This window comes from Theropithecus gelada, chromosome 16, assembly GCF_003255815.1.
Source record: "Theropithecus gelada isolate Dixy chromosome 16, Tgel_1.0, whole genome shotgun sequence".
Lineage (NCBI taxonomy): Eukaryota > Metazoa > Chordata > Mammalia > Primates > Cercopithecidae > Theropithecus > Theropithecus gelada.
In genome coordinates, this window is record NC_037684.1 from 14,815,565 (window position 1) to 14,832,086 (window position 16,522).

Genomic DNA, 16,522 nt, shown 5'->3' on the forward strand with positions numbered 1-16,522 from the left:
CAGGCTCTTATACTCAAGTACCTGCTCTTGGATATCTAATGCTCATTTCAAACTTGTTAAGCTTATTTGTCCTAAAACAAAATCCTAATTCTCAACCTCCTTTTCACCAAACCCATTTCTCCTATAAACTTCCTTATTTCAATAAATAGTAGTAACTCTATTTTTCCATTTGCCTCCTTTTAATAATGAGCCAAGGAAGGAGGGTAGTGAAGATCACAGGGAAAATGGATCTAAGGTCCTGTTGCAGTTAAAATTGTTGAAGTCCATATACTACAGGGAGAGGGCTGGAAAGACAGGAGTTGTGGGAGGAGAGTAGAATGCTTAAAATGAAGGTTTAGTTATTAGTAATGACATGGCCTAGAGGATGATTTTATGAGCGGGTGACTAAATTGAGGTGGAAGACAAGATCATTGGAGGTGAGGAGGTCAAGAAACATAGATATCTGAGCATTGGAGGATTGCCTGTGTAGATACTGAAATAACTAAAATTTTTAAAGAGTTGTGGAGGGAAAGACAGTAAGGTTGGTGTGGAGGGAAGGACAGTAAGGTTGGTGTGGAGGGAAGGACAGTAAGGTTGGTGTGTAGGTAAGGACAGTAAATGTTGGTGCTAAAACTCATTTTCCATTTTTAATGTCTCCTTTCCAAAAATCTTGGAATCATTTTGATTCCTCTGTATCTCACATCCCAAATCCAATCCATCAGCAAATCTTCTTGGTTCTATCTTCAAAATCCAACTACCTGTTACCACTTTTATAGATAGCCCCCTAGTCTAAACCATCATTACTATGCTTCCCCTGGATTAATGTCATCAACTGCTAACTGATCTTCCTGCTTCTCCCCTGCCCTCTCCTGACGCCATAGTTTATTCTGCCAGCAAGAGCCAGATATGTCCTTTAAAAAATATCAGTACCAATGGTAAATTCTTAGTTTTGATTAATGTACAAAAATCATGTAGCACCTGGGAGAAAGAACTCTCTATCTTTTTTTTTTTTTCTTTTCTTCTTTTGAGACAGAGTTTCATTCTTGTTGTCCAGGCTGGAGTGCAATGGTGCGATGTCAGCTCACCGCAACCTCTGCCTCCCCGGTTCAAGTGATTCTCCTGCCTCAGCCTCCTGAATAGCTGGAATTACAGGCATACGCCACCACGTCCAGCTAATTTTTTGTGTTTTTAGTAGAGACGGGGTTTCTCCATGTTGGTCAGCTGGTCTTGAACTCCCGACCTCAGGCGATCCTCCCACCTCAGCTTCCCAAAGTGCTGGGATTACAGGCGTGAGCCACCACACCCAGCCTCTATCTTTTCAACTCGCTGTAAATCTAAAATGGTTTCAAAACAAAAAGTTTAAAATTAGTTATGTCATTGACACTTATCTGCTTAAAACCACGGTGCCAAAAACCACACAGAAGGTACTCAGTAAATATTTATTAAATGAATAGATGAAAGCTGAATGTTAACTATTCAAGAACTTTCAAGTTCAATGACTGCATATTTCCCTGCATTACCTCTTTCCATCTATCAGTTTCTATTCTTCCATGAGGTTTAGTACATGTTTCTAAATGCCACATTTCTCTTATGGTTTTCTTCCTTCTCTCACATACAATGGCTATTCCTATCCATTATCTTCTGAGAGCCATAAAAAACCTTAAGGCATTTCTCCCTTTCAAATTTAAATTCAAATTTAAATTACCTTTTCAAAGCACTCTGAATCAAACCACTGTGAAAATTATAAATCTGAAGACTATAGCTCTGCTTCCATTTATGGTTCAGTACAGAATGCTTGGGGTTTTAAACATGTCAACATCCCAGTTTATGTAGATAAAATTTTAGACCTCGTAACTGTTGCCCTTTTCTGCATTTTATCTAGATTTAGATTTTGAGTTCAAGAAGCAAAGATTTGGCTAATCCTGCATCTTTAAAAGTAACTGAATAAACATTTCTTATTCAGTTTTTTAGAAGCCTGTTTTTTTATTTTATTTATTTATTTATTTATTTATTTATTTATTTATTTATTTACTGAGACGGAATCTCCCTCTGTCGCCCACCCTGGAGTGCAGTGGCACGATCTCGGCTCACTGAAACCTCTAGCCTCCTGAGTAGCTAGGACTACAGGTGCATGCCGCCATGCCCAGCTAATTTTTTGTATTTTAGTAGCCCAGCTAATTTTTTGTATTTTAGTAGAGATGGGGTTTCACCATGTTGCCCAGGTTGGTCTCAAACTCCTGAGCTCAGGCAATCCGCCAGCCTCAGCCTCCCAAAGTGCTAGGATTACAAGATGCATGTATTTTTAAAGCATACATTATTTTAAAAAGCTATATTTTGGGGTTTATGGTAGGTAAAAAGCACCCTACTAAAGATCATACATTACCATTACAAATCAGAATGAGATAGTACAGCATTAGACTTAGCCTTATATGAAAGAGGAAATCTATTTGACACAAATTCCAGTAATCTAAGTAATCTCTACCTGATAAAAAGGATATGCCCTTAGGAATTCTACTGGTTAAATGTTCAGCTTCTGAAAGAACTATTTTTAAATAAGCCTTAAATGTACACCAAACCTCCAATACAGTTGGCAGCTTCAGAAAAGTTTAATTACCCTCTTATTTCTTTAACCATCCAAAGAAACCAATCCACTGTCTACCATAGTACTTACTACCTGCTGTGAGCACAGTCAAATTGATTCCCCACTGTTAAACTCAGAAAATAAACCAAAAGAATTTAAAAAATTAAAAGAAATGGGAATGCTGATGAACAAAATTACAGCAACTAGGGACAAAATGAGAATCTCAGCCTGACATTTAATACTGAGAAAGATCTGAGAAACTATTTTCAGGAATTCCTTGGAAAATATCTAGGAAAATGCTTTTATTCATAGTTGTAAAATAAACTTCCAACTAAGAATACAGTAATTTACCATGATTTTCTTTCAATGCTACTCCATAGGGAACTAAAGAATAAAATTATAGTTTGACTTTGAAAAGATCTGATCTGGTCAGTAAATGAAAAATGTCAAAACTAAAAAAAAAAAAAAAAAAAAGGGTAATAAAACTTTTTTCCATGCAGAAGAATCACAACAGTACAAAGTATGTATTATCCATAATGAGGAGAAGAAATAGTTGGCAGTAGATACTATAGAAGGGCCCAAAGTCATTTTACTTTCCAGCAATAGCTTCTCTTCTGAATTCACCATAAAATTGGTACTGTGTTGCTTAAGTTAAACCAACAGTAGTGGCATCAAGCTGTGTGAATTTGATTGCAGAGAGCTATTGTCTATTTCCAAATAGTTTTCAAAAAGATGTCTCCTTGATGGAAATGCTGAATTATAACCTTAACCACAACAACACATCTGGGCATTGCCTTAGGAAAAACTGTCACAGAGTAGTAAATGGAGTGGAAGAAATAGGAGAATGTATGCTATATAAAAAAGTGCTACAATCCTCTTAGCTAAGAAAACAAACGTAAATAGATAACAAACAATGGCAACGATTATAATAAATTCTAGCCTCACCAAAAAACAAACAAACAAACAAAAACCTCAATACATTATGTGTATCTTTTAATTTTCAATGAATACAGATAGTTTTTTTTTTCTTTTTTCTTTTTTTTTTTTGAGACAGAGTCTCGCTCTGTTCCCCAGGCTGGAGTGCAGTGGTGCAATCTCAGCTCACTGCAATCTCTGCCTCCCAGGTTCGAATGATTCTCATGCCTCAGCCTCCAGAGTAGCTGGGATTATAGGCATGCACAACCACGCCCGGATACTTTTTGTATTTTTAGTAGAGACGGGGGTTTTTTTACCATGTTGGCTCGGCTGGTCTCACACTCCTGGCCTCAAGCAATCCACCCACCTTGGCCTCCCAAAGTGCTGGGATTACAGGTGTGAGCCACCATGCCCTGCCACAGATAGTTCTTATAGTTACTGAGGGAATCTCTGTTGACTAGTTTACTAGTCTTATATAATAATAGCACATATTTATATAGTACTTTATGTTTACAAATGGTTTTCACATATACTATCTCAGTCCTTAGTTAAAGCTCTCGGCCGGGCGCGGTGGCTCAAGCCTGTAATCCCAGCACTTTGGGAGGCCGAGGCGGGTGGATCACAAGGTCAGGAGATCGAGACTATCCTGGCTAACATGGTGAAACCCCGTCTCTACTAAAAATACAAAAAACTAGCCGGGCGCGGTAGCGGGCGCCTGTAGTCCCAGCTACTTGGGAGGCTGAGGCGGGAGAATGGCGTGAACCCGGGGGGCGGAGGTTGCAGTGAGCGGAGATCGCGCCACTGCACTCCAGCCTGGGAGCACAGCGAGACTCCGTCTCAAAAAATAAATAAATAAATAAATAAATAAAGCTCTCAGTTAAACCCTGAGAGATAGGTACTATATGCATTAAAGCAAAATCATATAATTGGAAGGAACCACAGAAGTCATCTAGCCAACTTTCAATTTCAGGTAGGAATTCTCTCTATAGTATCCCTAACATCTGATTAGTTAGCTTCTGTCATAATTTCTTTCTTTTTTGAAACAGGGTCTCGCTCTGTCACTCAGGTTGGAGTGGAGTGGTGTGATCATGGCTCACTGCAGCCTCAACCTCTCAGGCTCAAGTGATCTTCCTGCCTCAGCCTCCTTAGTAGCTGGGATTACAGGTGTGAGCCACTGTGCAAGGCCATACTTTCTTTTTTTTAATGACAGCAAGCTCATCCTTAAGCTATAATTTTTTTTTTTTTTTTTTTTTTTTTTTTGGAGATGGAGTCTTGCTCTGTCTTCCAGGCTGGAGTACTGGAGTACAGTGGCTGGATCTCGGCTCACTGCAAGCTCCGCCTCCTGGGTTCATGCCATTCTCCTGCCTCAGCCTCTACAGGCGCCTGCCACTACACCCAGCTACTTTTTTGTATTTTTTAGTAGAGACAGGGTTTCACTGTGTTAGCCAGGATGGTCTTGATCTCCTGACCTCATGATCTGCCCGCCTCAGCCTCCCAGAGTGCTGGGATTACAGGCGTGAGCCACTGTGCCCGGCCAAGCTATAATTTCTTATTGACAGGAATTCATAAGCAAAGGCCTATGAAGAATGAACAAGGATTAATTATATATTTACTTAAATGGGATCAGGAAAACAGGACAACAGAAAATTCTACCTCTATCCTATTAGTTTCTGTTTATTCAAAATTTATTATGTGCCAGACATTGTCTTTATGTACACGTTCTCTTTTAAACTTTACAACAACCTGTAAGGAGCAGCTAATAGCAGCTTAGTTGTTAGGAATGCTATGCTTGAAATTATTTTTTTCCAAATTATTTAATGGCCTTTAAAATCTTTTTAAATGCAGTGGAATGTGTCTGTAGTCCCAGCTACTTGGGAGGCTGAGGTGAGAGGATCACCTGAGAGCAGGAGTTTGAGTCTAGCCTGGGCAACATAGCGAGAAACCCTGTTTCAAACAAACAAGAAAAAACACAACACAATTTAAATGGAAAAACTCTGAGAATGCATGCTGAATAGTAGGCATAGCTAAAGATGAAGTATGATTATATCCATCTTATAGATAAGAAAATTGAGTTAAGTGAATTAGCCCTAGTTATATTTAGGAAGTAATGGGGTGGGACTTAGAAAACAAATCTTCTAACTACTAATTGAGCATTAATTCTATTCCACATGGCAAAGTACAAGGTAAGCTACAATGCATTTTTTTTTTTTTTTTTTTTTTTTTGAGACGGAGTCTCGCTCTGTCACCCAGGCTGGAGTACAATGGCCGGATCTCAGCTCACTGCAAGCTCCGCCTCCCGGGTTTACGCCATTCTCCTGCCTTAGCCTCCCGAGTAGCTGGGACTACAGACGGCCGCCACCACACCCGGCTAATTTTTTTTTTTTTTTGTATTTTTAGTAGAGACGGGGTTTCACCGTGTTAGCCCGGATGGTCTCGATCTCCTGACCTCGTGATCCGCCCATCTCGGCCTCCCAAAGTGCTGGGATTACAGGCTTGAGCCACCACGCCCGGCCGAGCTACAATGCATTTTAATAGAGATAAACATTTGAAAAAATCCCTTAAATTTGCAACAAAAATAAAACTATTTGGCTATAAAAATGGCACGTAATATACCCAGCTCTGAGTTAAATGGGAATTATAAAGATGTAAGATTCAGGGCTTTTACAAACTAACAATCTACTGACCATACGTGATTCAATACAGTCTTTGGTCATTGTGTCAGAGGCATTTGAACCACAGCAACTCCATCTTGAATAGGGGTTGGGTAAAATAAAGCTGAGACCCACTGGGCTGCATTCCCAGACAGTTAGGCATTCTAAGCCATAGGATGAGAGAGGAGATTGGCACAAGACACAGGTCTTAAAGACCTGGCTGATAAAACAGGACACAGTAAAGAAGGTGGCTAAAACCCATCAAAACCAAGATTGCAACAAGAGTGACCTCTGGTCATCCTCATTGCTACATTCCCATCAGTGCCATGACAGTTTACAAATGCCATGGTAACATGAGAAAGTTATCCTATAGGATTTAAAAGGGGAGGCATGAATAGTCTACCCCTTGTTTAGCATATAATCAAGAAATAGCCATAAAAATGGGCAACCAGCAGCCCTCAGGGCTGCTCTGTCTATGGGGCAGTCATTCTTTTATTCCTTTACTTTCTTAATAAACTTGCTTTATCTTTGCACAGTGGACTTGCCCTGAATTCTTGCACAAAATCCAAGAATCCTCTCTTTGGGTCTGCATTGGGACCCCTTATGGGTAACAATTACAACCACTGATATGATGTATTTGTGGATTACTAGAAAAGCAGCAAAACAACCAAAGTCTGCCCCTTCCTTCTCTCTTCCTCTTTTTTTTCCTCTCCCCCATATGGACACTACAAAATGACAACAACCTTGGGTACTAAGTAATAAATAATTATGGAAGATAAGGAGAAATGTCAAAAATCTTGACTTAAAATAACTTTGCTATAGATTATGTGTACTTTTTAATGAGTTTAGTCTATGGAAAATTGTAAAGTGGGCAAAGATTTCTCTAAAATCAGGTCCTGTTCACATATTATCTCTACATCAAAATTTGCTGGACTCATCACATCATATCAACATAATACCACTGGTGGTGATACTAACTTTGATCACTTGGTTATGGTAGTATTTGCCAGCTTTCTCCACTTTCTTTTTTAGAAAGTGAGTTAGCCCACACTCAAGACTGGGGATGGGGGTTAACACTACCTCCTGGAGAAGGGCATATTACTTCTGTGGTATTCTTTCCAGAAGCCCATAACCCCAGTCTAGTCTTTTGGAAAACATTATCAGATAAGCCCAAATTGAAAAACATCGTATAAAGCATACAGCTAGAGCTTCTTAAGACTGTTATGCTCATAGAAAACAAGGAAAGATTGAGCAACTGTCATAGACTGCAAAAGAGTAAATAAACATGATGCAATGTAGTATCTTGGATTGGATCCTGGAACAGAAAAAGAACATTAGTGGAAAAGTTGCTGAAATACAAGGTAAGTCTGGAATGTAGTTAACAGTAATGAACAAATGCTGGTTGGCTTCTTAGTTTTGTCAAACACACCAGGATAATGTAAGATGTTAAAATTAGGGGAAATGGTAAGAGGTAGATGGTAATATTGAAACCACCTTTGCATAAATTATGACAGTGAGAAAAATCTGACATGGAAAAATTATGATGGTGAAAGAAATCATGAGCCGAGATCATGTGATTGCACTCCTGGCTTGGACAACAAGAGCAAAACCCCGCCTTAAAAAAAAAAAAAAAGTATAAAAAGAAGCATAATTTATACGCTATAAAAGAGGAAACTGAAGCACAAAATATTAAACTGAAACAACAGGCTGGGTGCAGTGGCTCATGCCTGTAATCCCAGCACTTTGGGAGGCTAAGGCAGGCAGATCACAAGTTGAGGAGTTCCAGACCAACCTGGCCAACATGGTGAAACCCTATCTCTACTAAAATACAAAAATTAGCCAGGAATGGTGGGCGGTTGTCTATAATCCCAGCTACTCAGGAGAGGCAGGAGAATTGCTTGAACCTGGGAAGTGGAGGTTGCAGTGAGCCAAGATCATGCCATTGCACTCCAGTCTGGACGACAGAGTGACTGTTTCAAAAAAAAAAAAAAGGCAGAAAAAGAGAAGAAGACAAAAATAGAAACAAAGAACAAGGCAACAAATAGAAACAGTAACAGATATGGTAAATAATCCAGTATATCAATAATCACTTTGAACATTAATAGTCTAAATGGACAAATTAAATGAAAAAATAAGACCCAACTATATGTTGTCTACAAGAAAACCACTTTAAAGACACATATAGATAAAAGAAAATGGAGAGAAATACCATGATGACACTAATCAAAAGAAAGCAGTAGATACTTAATTCAAAGCAACGAATGTTATCAAGGCTGAAGAAGGGCATTACATAATGATAAAGGAGTCAATTCCCCAAGAAAACATGATAATCCTTTAAGTGTGTGTGTCTAATAAGAATGCATCAGAATAGGTGAGGCAAAAACCGGTAGAACAGCAAGGACAAAGAGATGAATCCACTACTATAGTTGGAGACTTCAACATCCCTCTATCAGAAATGGACAAAATGTAGCAGGCAGAAAATTAGTAAGGACGTAGTTGAACTCACCACCACCATCCATCAACTGAATATAATTTACATCTACAGACTACTTCATCCAACAGCAGAATACACACTCTTCTCTTTTTTTTTTTTTTTTTTTTGAGACAGAGTCTCGCTCTGTGCCCCAGGCTGGAGTGCAGTGGCGCAATCTCGGCTCACTGCAAGCTCCGCCTCCCAGGTTCACGCCATCCTCCTGCCTCAGCCTCCTGAGTAGCTGGACTACAGGCACCCGCCACCGCGCCCGGCTAATTTTTTGTATTTTTAGTAGAGATGGGGTTTCACCGTGTTAGCCAGGATGGTCTCGATCTCCTGACCTCGTGATCCGCCCGTCTCGGCCTCCCAAAGTGCTGGGATTACAGGCGTGAGACACCACACCCGGCCCGCACTCTTCTCAAACTCATATGGAACATTCATCCAGATAGACCACATTCTGGGCCATAAAACATACATTAACAAATTTAAATGAATAAAAATTATACAATGTCTTATTCAGATCATAGCAGAATTAATCTAGAAATCAATAACAGAAAGATAATTGGAAAATCCCCAAATACATGGAGATTAAACAATTCACTTTTTTTTTTTTTTTTTTAGATGGAGGCTCACTTTGTCTCCCAGTCTGGAGTACAATGTCGCGATCCTGGCTCACTGCAGCCTCCGCCTCCTGGGTTCAAGGGATTCTCCTGCCTCAGCCTCCCAAGTAGCTGAGACTACAGGCATGTGCCACCACGCTTGACTAATTTTTTTTTTTTTTTTTTTTTAGTAGACACAGGGTTTCACTGTGTTGGCCAGGACAATCTTGATCTCCTGACCTCATGATCCACTCACTTTGGTCTCTCAAAGTGCTGGGATTACAGGCGTGAGCCCCTGCGCCTGGCCAACAATTCACTTCTAAATAACACATGGATCAAAGAAAAATTTTCGAGAGAAATTTAAAATATTTCGAACTAAATGAAAATGAAAGCACAACTTATTAAAGTCTGTGGAATACAGTGAAAGCAGTGCTTAAACGGAAATTGGTAACGTTAAGTGCATATATTAGAAAAAAATATTTAAAATAAATAATTTAAGCTTTCACATTAGGAAATTGGAAAAAGAAGAGTAAATTAAACCCAAAGTAAGCAGAAGAAAATAAATAATAAAAATTAATATACCTACTATGTACCCATAAAAATTAAAAATTAAAAAAGGGAAATCTGTTGGGCACAGTGGCTCATACCTGTAATCCCAGCACTTTGAGAGACTGAGGCAGACAGATCACTTGAGCCCAGGAGTTTGAGAACAGACTGGCCAACATAGCAAAACCCTGTCTATACGAAAAATACAAAAATTAGCTGGACATGGTGGCACACGCCTGTAGTCCCAGGTACTTGGGAGGTTGAGGTGAGAGGATCACTTGAGCCTGGGAGATTGAGGCTGCACCGAGCCCTGACGGTGCCACTGCACTCCAGCCTGGGTGAAGGAAATAATAAAAATTAGAGCAGAAATCAATGAAATTGAAAATAGGAAATCAATAGAGAAAATCAATGGAACTAAAAGCTGGTTCCTTGAAAGGGTCAATAAAATCAATAAGCCTCTAGCCAAGCTAACTAAGAAAAAAGGAGAAGATGCAAGTTACTACTGTCAGGAATGAAAGATGAGACATCACTACAGATCCCATGGACATTGAAAGGATAATAAAATGAATACTATGAACAACTCTATGCATACAAATTTGATAACTTAGATGAAATGAATCAATTCCTTGCAAGACTCAATCTGCCAAAAGTCACACAGGAAGAATTAAACTATCCAAATAGGCATATATTGATTACAGAAATTGTATCAATAATTAATAACTTTCCAAAATATAAAGCACCAGAACCAGATAGGTTTGTTGGAGAATTCTACCAAATATTTAAGGCATAAATTGTACTATTTCTCTACAATCTCTTTCAGAAGATAGAAATCATTCTATGAGACAACCATTACTCATTCTATTAATACAAATTAATATACCTATTAATTAATTTATATGCCTATTAACCCACAAAAATTGAAAATTAAAAAAGGGAAATAGGTTGGGTGCAGTGGCTAACTTAATTCATTCTATGAGACTACCATTACTTTAATGCCCAACAAAGATGTTACAAGAAAAAAAAACTACAGACCAATATCTTCAGGAACGAAGAGGTAATAATCTTCATCTAAATATTAGCAAACCAAATCCAACAACGTATAAAAAGACTTATACATCACAAAAAGTGGGATTTATCTCAGGTTTGCAAAATTGATGTAACATTAAAAAATCAATTAATGCATCATTTAAAAATCAATTAATGTAATCTATCATATCAAAAGGCTAAAAAAGAAAAATCACATGATCATATCAAAAGATGCAGAAAAAGCACTTAATAAAATTCAACAACAATTAATGATAACAATTCTCAGTTAACCAGAAATAGAGGGCAACTTATTTAACTTGATAAAGAATATCTATAAAAGACTTACAGCTAGCTTCACACTTAATGGTAAACAACTAGAAGCTTTCCTACTAAGATCAGGAACAAGGCAAGGATGTTCCCTCTCACTACTCTTTTTTGACATTATAATTGAAATCCTAGTTAATGCAATAAGACAAGAAAAAGAATTAAAAGGTATACTGATTAGGAAGGAAGAAATAAAACTGTAACATGTAGAAAACTAACATAACTATGTAGAAAATCTGAAAGAGTCAAAAAACACCTAGAATTAACAAGGAATTATAACAAAATTATAGGAGAAATTGTTAATATAAAACAATCACTTTTCTATACACCAGCAATAAATAAGTGGGGAATGTGAAATTAAAAATGCAACACCGTTTACATTAACACCCCCCAAAATGAAATATGTAGGTATAAAGCTAACAAAATATATATGAGATGTAATATAAGGAAAACTACAAAACTCTGTTGAAAGAAATCAAAGAACTAACTTAGTGGAGAAATATTTCATATTCATGGATTGGGAGACTCAATATTGTCAAGATGCCAGTTCTTCCCATTTGATCCATAAATTCAACACAACCCCAACCAAAATCCCAGCAAGTTATTTTGCAGATATCTTCTAGACAAGCAGATAATTTAAGAGAAGGATAGTAGTTTACCTATGAGAAGACCTTTCAAATTCTCTGCAGAATCAAGTAGGTTGAAAGATAATCTTATAAATCAGATTCAAAGTGTAAAAATGTCAGGCAGTATTATAAAAATTATTACCCTTGTTAGAAATAGTTTCTGCAGCCTCTGATCACTTATACATTAGGAATGTACTACTATACCACTTATTCTGTATAACTGAGCAAGATAACCTCTTTCAACTCAAATTTCTTCATCTGGCGAATAAAGATGATAGTACATGCCAACCCTGCTAAGCAAAATGTTAAATAAGAAAGACTTCAACTTCTTTTCTTCCACTTCTATACTTTCATAGCACATTTTAAATTTATGTCATAATTATAAATTTATTTACATATTTTTCACTATCTGCAAGATCCTTGAGGGTAGGGACATATATTCAACTTTCTTCTCTATCTCAGCTTTCATAATAGTATAGATCTCAATAATAATTTTTGGCTCTTTTTGAAATTATTTCAAATTCAAGTAAAAGTCATAATACTATCAGATCTGGTTTCATTATAGATTTGTGCTACTTTGCTATCCTTTAGTGTCTACTGAAAGTCCTCCACAATTATATATTTATTTGGAAAATATTAGATTACTTTTCTAATAATTGGCAGGGGAAGAGGGGAGAACCCTAGGTAACACAAAGCTTTACTCTGTTTTTTACAACAAGAAGTAAACATAATATCCAAGTTGCCCATTTTATTAGTCAGTTCTCAATTATTCACAAATACAGATTAATCTATAATACTCTAGGCCCTCTTCCTACTAAGTGCTCAATAAAAACTGAACAACCCAGATGCTGGGACTAGGCAGAAAAGTGGTACGTTTATGTCTGTGTGTGTGTGTGTCAGTGTGGCAGGACAATATAAGATTTTAATTTTCACGTGTTCTCCAATTCTTTTTTCCTTTCCTCATTCTAAACAGGTAACCAGGTCTTCAGGTTCCATTATCTACGGAAGATCTATGGAAGACCTCAAAGCAAAAGCTTTGAGAACTGTGAGGGAGACTGGGACATAGCCTGCTAAACCCAACTTGCCCAAATTGGAAAAATGTTCAGCAACACCAGGGATAGTTGTGATCTGAATCCTACTTCCTGGCTGTTCTCCAAGGAAATGGCAAGACCTCAAAGAAGAATGGCTACGTGGAGTACCTTGGGAGGCTGGACTGTAGTTACTGGGGGTTCACAATCAACAGAGACTCTCATGCCCAAGCTTGACCAGAAAAGCAGTAATGTCATAGGACTTGAAGCATGAACTTATTCAATAAGGGTATCAGTCCATGATGGTGATAACTGCAGACAGGTGGGCCCATCTCCTATTTGTTTTCTTTTTTCCTAAAAGATTCTTAGGTTTTTGTGCTACTCATGGGTTGCAAAGGACCAAGGAAGGAAAGGAAGAAACATATTCGTTTCTATGTGTTCCCATAATGACTGATATGAATCTATATTTTACCAGATTGGGCAATTCAAAGTTAAATTTAATTTAATTTATAGGAAGTAAAATAATTTTATATATATTGCACATAAAATTTGTGATGTTATCCAACTAAACATGACAATATGGATCTATATATTTCTAATATACTTTAATAAATATTTTCCATTGTTCATTATTTATATTTTTGTGCTTCAAAACCTCTATATCTGAATGATTAAAATTTCTGTATTTTGAAAGACTAAGTTTTTCTTTGGAGGCAAAACAATGACGGCAGTTGATTGTTACTGTCAGTAAGAAGTTCATCATCATAAAAAGTATAATATTGCAAGATAAATTTATAATTTGGATTCAGGAACTGCAAACAAAACATCAAAGGAGTCAGGAGAAAACCAATCTCATTAAGTGTTCCCTAGGAAGGCCTATTCATAGACAGAGACAAATGACTTCTGTGGCAAATGCTTCACATCCCACATGTTAGACTAAATAAATGATACTTAATGGGTGTATTTTATTTTAAAAAAATGATGAGGGATCCCTAGCATCCTAAATCCACCCATACAGTGCAGCATAGCTGGTTTAGCTGAAGAACTTACAGAAGGAAAAAAAACCACAAATATTTATCTTCCTTCATTTTTCCCCCACAAAGATCTATAACAAACTTTAAATTAATTTGACTGCAACCCTATTTTAGCAGTAAGAATGAAAAAAATTCTTACACTCTTATAACACTCTGAAATTTCCAACCAGCATTAAACTATGCACAGAAATAAGAGCTTACTTCTATAACTCTGTATACAGATCTATTATTTTTTCATATTTTCTCCTTTACCTCACTTTCCATAATTTAGAACATTTTTTAAATCTTTATTACTAATGTATGATACAATCAGTAGTCTGAAATATTAAGCTACATTCCAGAGCAGGAATTTTTAGCAATTATAAAATAATTATATTTTAGATTCATTTTTGATATTTTATTTTATTTTATTTTATTTATTTATTTTTGATATGGAGTTTCACTCTTGTTGCCCAGGCTGGAGTGCAATGGCGCAATCTTGGCTCACTGCAACCTCCGCCTCCTGGGTTCAAGCAATTCTCCTGCCTCAGCCTCCCGAGTAGCTGGGATTATAGGCATGTAATGTAACACGCCTGGCTAATTTTGTATTTTTAGTAGAGACAGAGTTTCTCTATGTTGGTCAGGCTGGCCTCAAACTCCCAACCTCAGGTGATCCGCCCACCTCGGCCTCCCAAAGTGCTGGGATTACGGGCGTGAGCCACCATGCCCGGCCTTATTTTATTATTTTTTGAGACAGAGTCTCGCTCTGTTGTCCAGGCTGGAGTACAGCAGGGCAATCTTGGCTTACTGCAACCTCTGCCTCCTGGGTTAAAGTGATCCTGTCTCAGCCCCCCAGGTAGTTGGGACTACAGGCACACACCACCATGCCCAGCTAATTTTTGTATTTTTAGTAGACACGAGGTTTCACCATGTTGGCCAGACTGGTCTCAAAATCCTAACCTCAGGTGATCCGCCTGCCTCAGCCTCCAAACGTGCTGGGATTACAATCGTCAGCCACCACACCCAGCCCATTTTTTATTTTTTAATAGAAAACCCTCAGTAGTTATATGATCAAAAAATGCAATATAATTTCTTCAAAAGGGGAAGAACATTGATAGTTTCCTGACTATTGATCAAAGTCAAGGTGGTGGCTTACATTGATCATATTCACATTTTTTATAATGATAATATTTCTAGTGAATATTTTCCTCCTTGATTTAACCACATCAAACTTTGAAAAAGAACCAAGAATTCAAGAGATTAGATAAGCATACAGCAGGAAAATACATGCATTCATTTCCAAAATGTAAAGCATCATGCTGTGGCATGACGTGGTGGTAAAAGCCTGGATTTTGGAAATTGCTTGGATCTGCTACTTACTAGCTATGTGATTTGGGCAGGTCACTTAATCTCTCTGTGTCTTAGTTTCCCAATCTGTAAAATAGGGAAAATTATATTTATCTCAAAGGATAGTAATGAGGTACATATTTATATTTATATTTTATACTTAGAATTATGTCTGGCACATTGTATACCCTATAGAATAAAGTTCAAGATGAGCATAACCTAGATCCAGCAATCTACTCCCAAGCGTAACTAAAGAAAATTTACAGGTGCATAAGAAAACATTAACAAGAGTATTCATTGCAACGTTGTTTGTAATAGCTCCAAACTGGAACAAAATTACATCAATAAGGAAACAGGTTAAAGAAACTATAGTACAAGCATACCTCAAAGCTACTGTGGGTTCAGCTCCAGGTTACCACAATAAAGCAAGTATTGCTTTATTGCAAAGTAAAAATATTGCAATAAAGTGAGCTGCATGAAATTTTTTGTTTCCCAGAGCATATAAAAGTTATGTTTACATTATACTGTAGTCTATTAAGTGTACAATAGCATGATGTCTAAAAAATATTCATACCTTAATTTAAAAATACTTTATGGCTAAAAAATGCTCACGATCATCTGAGCCTTCAGAGTGTGATAAGTTTTTTTTTTTTTTTTTTTTTTTTTTGAGACAGAGTCTCGCTCTGTCCCCCAGGCTGGAGTGCAGTCGTGCGATCTCCACTCACTGCAACCTCTGCCTCCCGCGTTCACACCATTCTCCTGCCTCAGCCTCCCAAGTAGCTGAGACTACAGGCGCCCGCCACTACGCCCAGCTAATTTTTTTGTATTTTTAGTAGAGACGGGGTTTCACTGTGTTAGCCAGCACGGTCTCAATCTCCTGACCTCGTGATCCACCTGCCTCGGCCTCCCAAAGTGCTGGGATTACAGGCGTGAGCCACCGCGCCTGCCCTGTGATAAGCTTTTCGCTGGTGGAAGGTCTTGCTTCCACGTTGATGGCTGCTGACTGATCAAGGTGGTGGTTGCTGAAGGTTGGAGTGACTGCGGCAATTTCTCTTTCTTTTTTTTTTTTTTTTTTTCCTGAGATGGAGTCTTGCTTTGTCTCCCAGGCTGGAGTGCATGGAGTGCAGTGGTGCGATCTCCGCTCTCTGCAAGCTCCATCCCCGGGGTTCATGCCATTCTCCTGCCTCAGCCTCCCGAGTAGCTGGGACTACAGGCACCCACCACTACACCCGGCTAATTTTTTGTATTGTTAGTAGAGAGGGGGTTTCACCGTGTTAGCCAGGATAGTCTCGATCTCCTGACCTCGTGATCCACCCACCTCGGCCTCCCAAAGTGCTGGGATTACAGGCGTGAGCCACCACGCCCGACCAGGGCAATTTCTTAAAATAAGACAACAGTAAGGTTTCCCACATCT

The 16,522-nt window shown here is 38.1% G+C and overlaps 1 protein-coding gene across 1 annotated transcript in view; it reads right to left on the reverse strand.

Moving 5' to 3' along the window:
- PPM1E (protein phosphatase, Mg2+/Mn2+ dependent 1E) overlaps positions 1 to 16,522 on the reverse strand; it is a 227,425-nt gene that overhangs the window by 65,269 nt on the left and 145,634 nt on the right. The gene's annotated exons all lie outside the window — the stretch shown is intronic.